This window comes from Mustela lutreola, chromosome 5, assembly GCF_030435805.1.
Source record: "Mustela lutreola isolate mMusLut2 chromosome 5, mMusLut2.pri, whole genome shotgun sequence".
In the NCBI taxonomy this organism is placed as follows: Eukaryota; Metazoa; Chordata; class Mammalia; order Carnivora; family Mustelidae; genus Mustela; species Mustela lutreola.
The window spans coordinates 122,126,747-122,140,526 of record NC_081294.1 but is presented as its reverse complement, the minus strand read 5'-3'; the positions used below and the strand labels follow the sequence as shown (position 1 = coordinate 122,140,526).

General features: G+C 36.1%; 1 pseudogene; it reads left to right on the top strand.

The window, feature by feature from the left end:
• Positions 1-13,024, top strand: part of LOC131831178 (cytochrome b5-like) — a 105,073-nt pseudogene extending 92,049 nt beyond the window's left edge.
• The last annotated feature ends 756 nt before the right edge of the window (positions 13,025-13,780 follow it).

Sequence of the window (13,780 nt, the reverse complement as noted above, 5' to 3'; positions counted from 1 at the left end):
CCTGGGCTGATCCTTGAGCAAGAGGTAGTGTACTGTCATCACAAACTCACCAGAATGGGAATGGAGAAGGATCAGTCCCCTAAAGGAAATCCTGTGGTTACCATGTTACAAGAGAAGGAAGGAAAGAACTTTGGGACAGACTGAAAATATGGTTTCACTATAATGTCTAATTTTACATCTAAATCAATTAATGTGAGTTATCTAGCCATTCCTAAAAAGGTACAAAAAATCAGTATCTGAATTCAGGCCACTAGTCCACTCTTAAAAATAAATAATCCTTTTTTAAAATTTTTTATTTTTTATAAACATATATTTTTTACCCCAGGGGTACAGGCCTGTGAATCGCCAGGTTTACACACTTGCAGCACTCACCATAGCACATACCCTCCCCAATGTCCATAACCCCACTCCCCTTCTCCAAACCCCCCTCCCCCCAGCAACCCTCAGTTTGTTTTGTGAGATTAAGAGTCTCTTATGGTTTGTCTCCCTCCCAATCCCATCTTGTTTCATTCATTCTTCTCCTACCCCTTTAACCCCCCATGTTGCATCTCCACTTCCTCATATCAGGAGATCATATGATAGTTGTCTTTCTCTGATTGACTTATTTCGCTAAGCATGATACCCTCTAGTTCCATCCACGTTGTCGCAAATGGCAAAATTTCATTTCTTTTGATGGCTGAATAGTATTCCATTGTGTATATACACCACATCTTCCTTATCCATTCATCTGTTGATGAACATCTAGGTTCTTTCCATAGTTTGGCTATTGTGGACATTGCTGCTATAAACATTCGGGTGCACGTGCCCCTTCGGATCACGTTTGTATCTTTAGGGTAAATACCCAGTAGTGCAATTGCTGGGTCGTAGGGTAGTTCTATTTTCAACATTTTGAGGAACCTCCATGCTGTCTTCCAGAGTGGTTGCACCAGCTTGCATTCCCACCAACAGTGTAGGAGGATTCCCCTTTCTCCGCATCCTCACCAGCATCTGTCATTTCCTGACTTGTTAATTTTAGCCATTCTGACTGGTGTGAGGTGATATCTCATTGTGGTTTTGATTTGTATTTCCCTGATGCTGAGTGATATGGAGCACTTTTTCATGTGTCTTTTGGCCATCTGAAGGTCTTCTTTGCAGAAATGTCTATTCATGTCTTCTTCCCATTTCTTGATTGGATTATTTGTTCTTTGGGTGTTGAGTTTGCTAAGTTCTTTATAGATTTTGGACACTAGCCCTTTATCTGATATGTCGTTTGCAAATATCTTCTCCCATTCTGTCAGTTGTCTTTTGGTTTTGTTAACTGTTTCCTTTGGTGTGAAAAAGCTTTTGATCTTGATAAAATCCCAATAGTTCATTTTTGCCCTTGCTTCCCTTGCCTTTGACGATGTTCCTAGGAAGATGTTGTTGCGGCTGAGATCAAAGAGGTTGCTGCCTGTGTTCTCCTCAAGGATTTTGATGGATTCCTTTCTCACATTGACGTCCTTCACCCATTTTGAGTCTATTTTAATAATCTTGATAGTCAATCATATTCATTACGTATTTTAACTTTCAATACTTGGGTATTCAATGATTCAAACTTGACTAGAAGAATATATGTATTTGCTTTTTGTCTGAACAGATTTGTACATTATATTTGAGTACATTGGTGTATACAATAATGTTAAAATGGTTTTTAGGTACAAATCAAATTTAAAAGTTCTTCAGTATAACTTTTCCAATGAAAACATAATATATGCAAACATAGCATGTTTAAATAAGTAATCTTTGTCCAGTAAGAAGTTGATACTACTGACATGTTGACATGTTTTTTTATTTTGAATTCTATTTTTTTAACTTTTCTTTTTAAATTCAATTAATTAGCATATGCTATCTTATTAGTTTCAGGAGTACAGGTCAGTGATTCATCAGTGTTATATAATACCCAGTGCTCATTACATCATGTACCCTCCTTCATGCCCATCACCCAGTTACCCCATCCCTCCACCAACCCTCAGTTTGTTTTCTAAGATTAAGAGTTTTTTAGGGGGGGCGCCTGGGTGGCTCAGTGGGCTAAAGCCTCTGCCTTCAGCTCAGGTCATGGTCCCAGGGTCCTGGGATCGAGCCCCACATCAGGCTCTCTGCTCAATGGGGAACCTGCTTCCTCCTCTCTCTCTGCCTATCTCCTATGCCTATTTGTAATCTCTGTCAAAAAAAATAAAAATCTTAAAAAAAAAAAAAGTTTTTTTGGTTTGTCTCCCTCTCTGATTTCATCTTGTTTTGTTTTTTTCCTCTCTTCCCCTATGAGCCTCTGTTTTGTTTCTTAAATCCCACACAGATCACATGGTAATTATCTTCCTCTGATTGACTTATTTCGCTTAGCAAATACCCTCTAATTCTATTCACATTTTTTTGTTTTCAAATTACACACAGATATGAGAAAAGAGGAAAAACTGAATAACATTTAAGATAAACTCACTTGTAACTACCACCCAGATCATAAAATGGAATTTTGCAAGCCACTCAGAAGCCCCTTCATGTGATGCATCACCATAACAAGTCCCTCTTTCCCCTAAATATTATCATTATCCTAACATTTATAACAATTACTTCCTTCTATTTCATTGTATTTTTATCATCTAAGTATTAATTAATTAAATAAGGAGACCATCAGATCAAAACGACTCTAATGCTAAGACCTATGAATGTAAGCAAACCAAAACGCCTAACCCTGCAAATGTCTCACAGTTATGAAATTGAAACCTAAAGACAGCCAGTCACAAATAACCAACTAGACTTTAAGCTATAACCATTCAATAATTTTCTTACTTTGCTTTCACCTTTTCTCTATAAAAGGTGCTCATCCCAGCACCTATTGATGGATTTCTCCTAACCACTTCCAGTTAGGCACTGCCCAATTGGAATGGATTTTTGATCAAATAAACTCTTAAAATTTTTAATATGTCTCAATTTATCTTTTAACAGTAGGTATCCCTAGACACCATAGTTTAATCTTAGCCCCCTTTTAAAATTTTGCTGTGTCTTTTAAGTATTTTTTTAATTTATAGGTTCATCCTTCACCCTTTCTGCCCTTAATAGTTTATCTATCAAAAAACCTGGGGCATTTAGCCTGTAGAATATCCCAGCAGTTTCCCTTAGCAGTTTACTTCTCTTAAGTCTATTCCTTCAGCTCCCTCAGTGATCCCACAAGGTATCTAACAACCTGAATAAATCCTTTTCTGTTTAAACTAGCTAGAGTGAGTCCAAGTGCCTATAGCTAAGAACCCTGAACACAAGGAGAATAACATTTTTATTACAAAGTTAATTTCACATATATAATTTTATACATAATTAAAGTCTAATGTAGGATGAAGATAAAAGTTACCTGTGAGAGAATGTTTATTGAAATTTTTATTACCCTAGGCAAAAAACAAACCCATATCATGAGGAATAGTGTTTCAGCTTCTTAAAGCCATGTAGACATTAATATGGTAAATATTTCTAAAGGCTTTTATCATTTATTAGAACTTCATATGGAAATCTCTGTCACTGGGATTCAAATAGGTAAATATGTGTGTTAATGTGAATGAAAACTTCTAGGCAGAGAAACATGTCATGAGAGACTTGTGGCAAAATTTAGGTATATTTCCAACAAAACCCAAATTAGCTATATAATTTTTTAAATTTTTATTTATTATTAACATATATTATTAGCCCCCGGGGTACAGGTCTGTGAATCGGTAGGATTTAATCTTTAATAAGCGTAAACAATGCACATGATACTCCTAAAAACAAGAGGTAATCATTTATCTTCACATTCAGGTTGAAATTCTTATATAATTTAAATAAAACAAAAACAAAAAACTCAAAACATGGACAACATCCTTAACAAAAAGCGAAGTCTATAAGTAAAAGTGACTTTAAGTGTAACTACTATTAGACGGAGGGTAGGAAAGACTAACCAAGCTAACCAAGAATTATGACTTAAAGGGACCCAGGAAACAGCAGGTAAGATTATTTACAAACATTGACTGTCATCACTATAACCCAATACCTTTACTGACTACCTTATTCTCTAAGAACAAAAGAAAAAATCCAAGAGGAGAAAAGCTGGATAATAATTTAATAAACTTACCACATATTTTATATGTTTTCCATTTTACCAGGCAAAGGTCCAGCCAGAAGCATAATTACTGTTTTAGTGAAATGTATCTTTGGCATTACCCAGAGTGGCTGAAAGCTCTCCAGTAACAGTGCCTAATAAAAAGGTAAGAAAATAGTGCCAAGATACATAATAAGAATATATAGGTCATAATATCGTGATGACAGAGACATTAGCAGAGATAATGCTAAAAATCTATACCTTACATACATTATAAATTAATATAAAGTGTGACCTATTCAAAAATACCTAGCTTTGAACAAATCACTGTCTGTATTCCAAGCATTTCCTTATCAGTTATGTTTTACTTAATACCAAAATTCATTTACACTCCAGCATGTATCTATAGGGCACTAAAAGACAACAGCCTACAGCAGGAATGGCAAGTGTGTGGCAGGTTCGGTGGTGCTTGTACCAGTCCTACGTTCATATCAGATATTTCTAACTGATCATAGTACACTCAACTGAGCCCCTGGGCAAAGATTCAGATTCTTTCGGGGCACCTGGGTGGCTCACTGGGTTAAGGCCTCTGCCTTCGGCTCAGGTCATGATCTCAGGGTCCTGGGATCGAGCCCCACACCGGGCTCTCCGCTCAGCAGACAGCCTGCTTCCTCCTCTCCCTCTGCCTGCCTCTCTGACTACGTGTGACCACTCTCTCTCTCTCTCTCTGTCAAATAAATAAAAAATATCTTAAAAAAAAAAAAAAAGATTCTTTTCTTAACTCAGTGTTCTAAGTAGCTACTACTAATTAAACAAACACAGGTGATCCTTGAGATAAAATCTATTTGCCCTCCCTGGACTGAAGTAAATAGGCAAGAAAATAAGCTTGTATTGTTCAGCAAAAGATAAGTCCAAAAATGGTCAGTAATAAACAATAACAATATGCATCATTGATAATTTCTAAGAACAATGCTTTTTAATGGGAAAAGTTATTAACTTAGATTTGAAAAGTCATTTCTTCAAGTCATATGATAGTCAAATGATTTCAATGCTTTTCAAGCCATATTGTCTAATCTTCTATACTACAGAGTTTTTATATCCATTCTTATAAAAGTAATATTCCATAAAAAGTAATACACTGTGAATACCCTTTACAATGCATGTTTCTGAAGAAAGCACATGTGTAAAATAGACTAACCATGTTGCATCATATTTTGACATGTAAATGTATACTTCTTTGGAAATATAAATTCAACTTAAAAAAATTACTGAGTTTCTACTATTGGCAATAAAGCTGTAGAGATTACGGGTAGTGATTCAAAACACGTGCTCTGGAATCCTAATGCTTGGAGTGAAATCCTGATCCCACCACTCACTAGCTGTGTGGTCTTGGAGCAAGTTACTTCTCCAAGTCTGGATTTCCCCATCTAGAAAATGTGGTAAAAATAATACCTATGTCACTCTAAGTTGTGTAGACAAAAGAGCTATGATTTTGCAACAAAACTATACCATCTACCTCTAGTAAACACTCAACAATTTCCGGTATCATTGTTATTGTTGTTCTTGTTATTATTATAAAAGTTACTGTCACTATTATTACACAAAGACCAATAGGATTCATTTATTATTTGGCTCCTGCTTCAAGAGTCTGGAAGCATGGAGTAGGAGAGTAGTTGGAAATTGAGAGATGGGAAGAAGAAATAGAATATGTATCAGAATTATACTGCTATAATATATAACAATAATATTGGAATATTGATACAAAAAATGGCTCTGCCAATTCAACCTGGACTGTAAGAATTAGGAAAATAGGCGAAAGGATTAAGAAAGTCCTCACTGAGAAGATAAAATTTGGGAAAGACCTGGAAAGATGCACATGATTTCAGCAGAGGATCCACACAAGTAGAGCCAGAAAGAAAGCAGAAGACATGTTTGGGAGGAAAGAGCCAAGATAACAATAGCAAGTAGGGAAAAATGTAAAAATATAATTGAAAAGGCATACTGAACCATATTTTGAAGGGCCAAGAATGTTGTTCTGGATTGAATTTTTTTATTGAAATTTAATTAACATACAATGTTTCTCTAGCTTTAGGCATACAGCATATTGATTCAATAATTCTATACATTACTGTAATGTTATTACAATATTATTGACTGAATTCCCCACTCTGGATTTTTAATCTCCATGGAAATTAAGTTAGAGACTCAGCATGTAATCTGGACCTAAGACATAATCAAGTGCCTTTGTGAGACAATGATGACCCCACCCCCAAAATTTAAGAGGCCAGTCAAGTGTACCTTATTATTTCTTTACTTCAAATTATTTTTTTTTAATTTTTTATTTTTTATAAACATATATTTTTATCCCCAGGGGTACAGGTCTGTGAATCACCAGGTTTACACACTTCACAGCACTCACCAAATCACATACCCTCCCCAATGTCCATAATCCCACCCCCTTCTCCCCAACCCCCTCCCCCCGGCAACCCTCAGTTTGTTTTGTGAGATTAAGAGTCACTTATGGTTTGTCTCCCTCCCAATCCCATCTTGTTTCATTTATTCTTCTACCCACTTAAGCCTCCATGTTGCATCACCACTTCCTCATATCAGGGAGATCATATGATAGTTGTCTTTCTCTGCTTGACTTATTTCGCTAAGCATGATACGCTCTAGTTCCATCCACGTTGTTGCAAATGGCAAGATTTCATTTCTTTTGATGGCTGCATAGTATTCCATTGTGTATATATACCACATCTTCTTGATCCATTCATCTGTTGATGGACATCTAGGTTCTTTCCATAGTTTGGCTATTGTGGACATTGCTGCTATAAACATTCGGGTGCATGTGTCCCTTTGGATCACTACATTTGTATCTTTAGGGTAAATACCCAATAGTGCAATTGCTGGGTCATAGGGCAGTTCTATTTTCAACATTTTGAGGAACCTCCATGCTGTTTTCCAGAGTGGCTGCACCAGCTTGCATTCCCACCAACAGTGTAGGAGGGTTCCCCTTTCTCCGCATCCTCGCCAGCATCTGTCATTTCCTGACTTGTTGATTTTAGCCATTCTGACTGGTGTGAGGTGATATCTCATTGTGGTTTTGATTTGTATTTCCCTGATGCCGAGTGATATGGAGCACTTTTTCATGTGTCTGTTGGCCATCTGGATGTCTTCTTTGCAGAAATGTCTGTTCATGTCTTCTTCCCATTTCTTGATTGGATTATTTGTTCTTTGGGTGTTGAGTTTGCTAAGTTCTTTATAGATTCTGGACACTAGTCCTTTATCTGATATGTCGTTTGCAAATATCTTCTCCCATTCTGTCAGTTGTCTTTTGATTTTGTTAACTGTTTCCTTTGCTGTGCAAAAGCTTTTGATCTTGATGAAATCCCAGTAGTTCATTTTTTCCCTTGCTTCCCTTGCCTTTTGCGTTGTTCCTAGGAAGATGTTGCTGCGGCAGAGGTTGAAGAGGTTGCTGCCCGTGTTCTCCTCAAGGATTTTGATGGATTCCTTTCGTACATTGAAATTATTAAAAAATATTATTTTAATTTACATTTTATAATTACAGAGAGTCTTGTAAAATTTAATTTTATTTCAGAATTTTCACAATGATACTCAAATCTGTTTTATCCCTCTCTAATAATAACCAATAAATACAGGCTCTGTAAAAAAGTTTTGCAAAATTGATATTTTAAGCATATTAAAAATACCTGGGTAATAACCTATATTAATAGAAACATCTTAAATACCAAAAGACAATCTCTAAATATTTATTATAAAAGTAATTACTGAGCTGTAACTTCTATATTCAGCTAAAAAGCAATGGGTTTGGCTTTAGCATGACTACAAAATGGGTGAATAATTTCTCACTAAACAAGTTTATCTATTTAAGGAAATAAGATACACGTATTTTTTAAAAAATACCATGTTAAATGGTAAAATAAAGATGAAAGTAGAGGAAGCTATTTTTTTTTTTTTTTGAGAGCTACATAATATACACCTTGTAGCTCATTGAATCTACCCACCGGCCCTGGTTTTGCAAGAAGTCACAATCATCTTTGCTCTTGATAGCACAGAAGTTTAAGGCTGGGCTATGGAGCTAGAAGTTCCAATGCTAGTGTTGCCCCCTTAGAAGTCTTGTGATCTTGGGCAGATGACTAAACCTCTAAGTCTCTATTTCTTCATCTGTCAAACTGGGAAAGTAATAGAATTTAATAAGCAGAGATGTTGTGAAGAGCAACTAAGGAAGTATGTGTGAAATAATAATGCCCTATGAGAACATTTATACAAAGTGCTCTCTAAGGAAACCTAGTCCTAGAAGATTATGACCAAAAAGTTTCTATAGACTCATGCTTGAAAAATCCTATGTACAATTTCTACATAAACTGTTCTATCGTTTGATAGGTAATCTCCCAAAATTTACAAGTAGAAAAAATTAGAAGTACAATGTTTAATAAAATAGGGAGATATCTTCAAACCCAAAATACAATGTAAGAAGAAAATAGACCTGTAATGCATTTAGCAAAGTGGTCACTGTTATACCTCCGAGATTTCCAAAAATAATACTTGGAAGAAATTTGTTCCACAGATCCATGATGATGTTCATAGTTCAAACTCAGAGGTGATAGAATTAAACAAGTTGGTGAGGAGTGAATGAAAACAGGAAGTTTGGTGGAAAGTCTAAAAAGGAACAATTAAATATTAAGGCCCCTACCATTAGCTCCTTAACTCTAAGTGAATAATTGTAACCACCACCACTGACCATCCTAAGAAACCAGCCTTCTCTGTACCTGATGAACGAGAGAATCAGAGACACCAGGCACCACGGTGGATAGCTGGGAAGGGGAGCAGGGTGGCGGAGGGGGAAGAAGAATGAAATATGGGGAATACGGGGTTCCAATACAGCATAACTGCCTGAAAAAGAAAAAACCAAAATAGCATATTCAAGTTTAAATATATATCTCAAAATCATAAATTGAGGATAGTATGATTACATAATTTTAAAATATGGAGGTAAATATTTAAAAATAACTAAGAGTTGAAAATGGAACCAACAGGGAAGACTGTTTTGATGATTAAAAGAGATACAGCAGGAGACTGCATTCTTAAGTTGTAATCTTTTTAATACAATTACACTTTATTAAGTACTGTTCCATGTATTTTATTTTTATTTAGAAAGTTTTTGAAGATAAGGGACAGATCACAGGAGTCCCTAACCACGCCCTTACTCTGTAGCCTTCAGACATTAAAAATTTGGTAAAGTGCACTTTCATTTTCTTTCTTTTTTTTAAGTTAAGTATAACTGACATATAACATTCTATTACTTTCAGGTATACATCATAATTATTTGATATCTGTATATATTGTGAAATGATCGCCACAATAAGCCTAGTTAACATACACCACCATACGTAGTTACAAAAAATTGGGGGATATGTGATAAGGACTTCTAAGATCTACTCTATTGGCAACTTTCAAATATACAATAAAGTATTATTAATTTTAGTCACCACATTGTACCTTATATCCTCACGACTTATTTAATTTTTAACTGGAATTTCGTTCTTTTTGACCTCTTTTACGTATTTCACCACTGCCACCACCCCACCCCTGCTACCCTCAGGCCTCTGGCAGCCACCAATCTCTTCTCTGCATCTTTGAGCTTGGTTTTTGTACTTTTTGGTTTGTTTAAATCCCACATATAGCACTTTTATTTTCTTATGTGACCTATGAGCACTTTAAAGGACTTCAAATTTAAAATCAGAAAAATACAAACTATTTTAAATATCAGAGAACTCTTTTATGATGGCTGACATTTGAACACCCATATCCTCCACATTTTATGTACCCACTGTCCTAGTGATGACATCCAGGTTTATCAGTCCCTGCCCAGATAATAGACATCCAGGGTGCTTCCAGCTCACCTCCACAAACATTTCCCCAAAGAATATCCCTTCAGTTCTCCTTAGATATATACTCAGAAGTAGAATGGTTGAGTTTACACTCACGCTTCTTCTAAATAAGTCATGCTACATTGTTCTCCACTAACAAACACCAGGAGTGCAATAGAATTCTTACACCTTCAGGTCTCAGCTGCTAGTATCCATCTTTCTAATGTCTGCTAGTTTAGTGATTTAAAGTCATAGCTTCAATGTTTCTTTAATTAGCATTTCTTATGTTACTCATTATTATGACCACCTTGTCACAGGCCTCTTAATTTTCTAAGTTTGCTCTTTTTAAGTTTTGTGTCAATCTATTTTTACCTTTTTCCTGGGGTGTATTTTTCTAGTTGATTTGCAAGAGTCACTTGCATATTTTAAATATTAAACCTCAGTTATTATTGGATTTTGCAAGAAGCTTTCTACTTCCAATCAGTGACTGTTGTCCAAGGAGTTCCTAATTGAACAGAATATTTAATTTCAGGCAATGTTATCATTCCCAGTTTTTTGTTTTGTTTTGTTTTGTTTTTTGACAGACAGAGATCACAAGTAGGCGGAAAGGGAAAGGCAGGCAGAGAGAGAGGAGGAGGCAGGCTCCCTGCTGAGCAGAGAACCCGATGCGGGGCTCTATCTTAGGACCCTGGGATCATGACCTGAGCCAAAGGCAGAAGCTTTAACCCACTGAGCCACCCAGGTGCCCCTCATTCCTGGTTTTTAAGTTTAAGAAATCTTCTAAGTTCTTGTCACAGACTATGGAATTGTAAGCAGTGGTTAGAAGCTACATTAGATGTACAATTAACAACATGAACAATCTCAAAAAGGAAGACTCAATTTTAAAAGAAAGAAAATGAAAAATATAAGATAATACTACTTATATTAATTGAGAATATATTCATATAGGACAATATGCTTTGGGGGGAACATATTCAAAATTAAAATACATAGATTAAAAAATTTAGTTTTCAAAGAGGGGGAAATGAAAGTGATGTATGAGAGAAAAAAGAGAAAGAAGGAAAGAGAGAAAGCTTTGAAGAGACCAATGAGAAAGATAAGCCATGGACTGAAAAATAGCATTAGTTCAATCCACTGCACCTAAATTTCAAAACAAAGTCGATCAACCTAAATGAAATCCAGAAGTCTGACCAATAGCTGCATCAGGAGGCATCTGGGGGCCCTGTCAGTTAGCCCAAGCATCTGCCTTCAGCTTGGGTTATGTTCCCGGGATCCTGGAATGGAGCCCATCAGGCTCCCCACTCAGTAGGGAGTCTGCTTCTCCTTCAGACCCTCTCATACACTGATTCTCTCTCTCTCTCATACACTGTTTCTCTCTCTCTCTCTCAAATAAGTAAAATCTAAAAATTAGTTAATTAAAAACTACATCAGCACAGAGGACCAACTCTACCTAAGGATGGAGATAAAAATGAGGGCTCATAATTACTAGAATCAGAATTGAACATTTATTTTCAAACAGATTACATTTTTATCACTATGTGAACACAGATTTCCTTTAGGTGAGCTTTTTAGAATTTTTTTCTTTGCTTAGGATTTTGAAGAACTACATAATAATTGAATTAGTAGTTCTTAATCCTCTAAGTTTGAAGGACTGGTGAAATTCCAAAATTAAATATTTATAGGTCTGACCAAGTGTTACAGACATTTTATTTGGTCAAATAAGTATATCTTATAAATCTATGCTAACCACCACCTATAATTACCATAATTTCTAAGTAACAGGACTATGGAAATTCATAACAGTAAGAGTATAATCTCAAAATAGAGACTACTTCATTAATCATATAATCATATTTCTTAAATCATACAATCTCAAAATAGAGGCTATTTCTTAAATGTATAATTAGGGGAAGTAGGACTGTGAAACAGTAGGACTATGAAAGTGTCCTGTTTTACTGTATTATGAACTAGTGAAAATGTATTATGGTAGGATGACATTTAAGAAATACTGAATTAGTAAATATCCATAAAATCACACACTCCAGGAATGCAATTCTACATTACAGTCATAGAAAGAAATTAGATGTAGCTTGTTTCTGTATTAAGGGTTATGCAAAATCCAAAGTGTTTGCTAAAAATAAAGGCTATACTATCACTAATACTTAAGTAAGCTAATCATTAACTTTGAATATGTTAAAGCAATATAAAATAATTTTCAATTAATATCTTAATATTTGATCTTCAAAAAAATCTTCTGAAATGAGACTTGTCAATATTCTGCTCTTCTGAATTGTTCTTTAAAAATACCAGCAAAAGGGGCACCTGGGTGGCTCAGTGGGTTCAAGCCTCTGCCTTCAGCTGGGGTCATGATTCCAGAATCCTGGGATCAAGCCCCACATCAGGCTCTCTGCTCAGTGGGGAGCCTGCTTCCATCTCTCTCTCTGCCTGCCTCGCTGCCTACTTGTGACCTCTGTCTATCAAATAAGTAAATAAAATCTTAAAAAAAAAAAATACCAGCAAAACTTCTAGAAAATGGGGCTCTGGGTGTGGGGCTACAATGCCAGGAATGTCTGGGGCCCAGCTAGCTGAGATGCATACTCTGCTGCACCAGGGTTGGCGGGTGGGGGCGGCCTGGTCTCTGCACTGCCTGAGGCTGGCTGTTTTGAAAGGGCTGGGCAGTTGGACCAGATCATCAAGTACTACTCCCTGGAAAATATCCAGAAGCACAACCACAGCAAAAGCACTTGGCTGATCCTGTACCATAAGGTGTAAGATTTGACCAAGCTTTCAGAGGAGCACCCTGGTGGGGAAGAAGTCTTAAGGGAACAAGCTGGAGAGGATGCAACTGAAAATTTTTGAGGATGTCAGGCCCATTACAGATGCTCAAGAAATGTCCAATCATACACCACTCATCCAGATGACAGATCAAGGATAACCAAGCCTCCAGAAACTCTCACTACTACTTGTTTCTAATTCCAGGAGGTGGACCAACTGGGTGATCCCAGCCATCTCAGCGCTGCTGGTAGTCTTGTTGTTTCACCTCTACACAGTTCAAGACTAAACACATTCTCAGAAGCCCATGAAAGACAAGAATGCTTTGGAGCAGGGAGAAAGAAGCCAATGTTAACTGTTTCAACTGACAGAAACCTTTCCCTGAAAGATAATTTTGTTTATTTTCTAATTGCATACTATGTTTTACTATTTAATTCTTTAAAGATTACTTTTGTTGTTCAAGTCAATTGCTGGGAAAATGCAGTTGAACTACTTACAAAAACATCCATCCAATGGTACTTAGATGGTAATAAGAATTTATAGTCTTTAACTCATAGTCGTTGACTCATGGCCAGCCAGAGGCAAGGTTTACTGGGTATCAGGCCTTAATGAAATGTGTTGATTAATTCCTGTTTAGTTTCCATGATTATGTATAGTTAAAAAAAATAACCCAGGTGTATAACCTTAGTTTTTTAGAACACAAACAGGTGTGCAACTATACACAACATAACAGGTCAAACTTTACTGTTTATATTTATGTACTTTGCTAGATGAATGCCACACAAAGTAAATTAAGTTTGTAAAATCAAAAAGCATAGAAACCAACTTGAAGGTATTTCTATAAACACAATTATTTCTTAAATACAATTGAGAGAGTTAGAGGATTGACCTTATTAATTTGGGGGGCCTCAATTTTTATTTAAATTCTAGTTAGTTAATATGTGGTATAATACTGGTTTCAGGAGTAGAATTTAGTGAATAATTACTTTCACGTAGCACACAGTGCTCCATACAAATGCCCTCCTTAATACCCATCACCCATTTA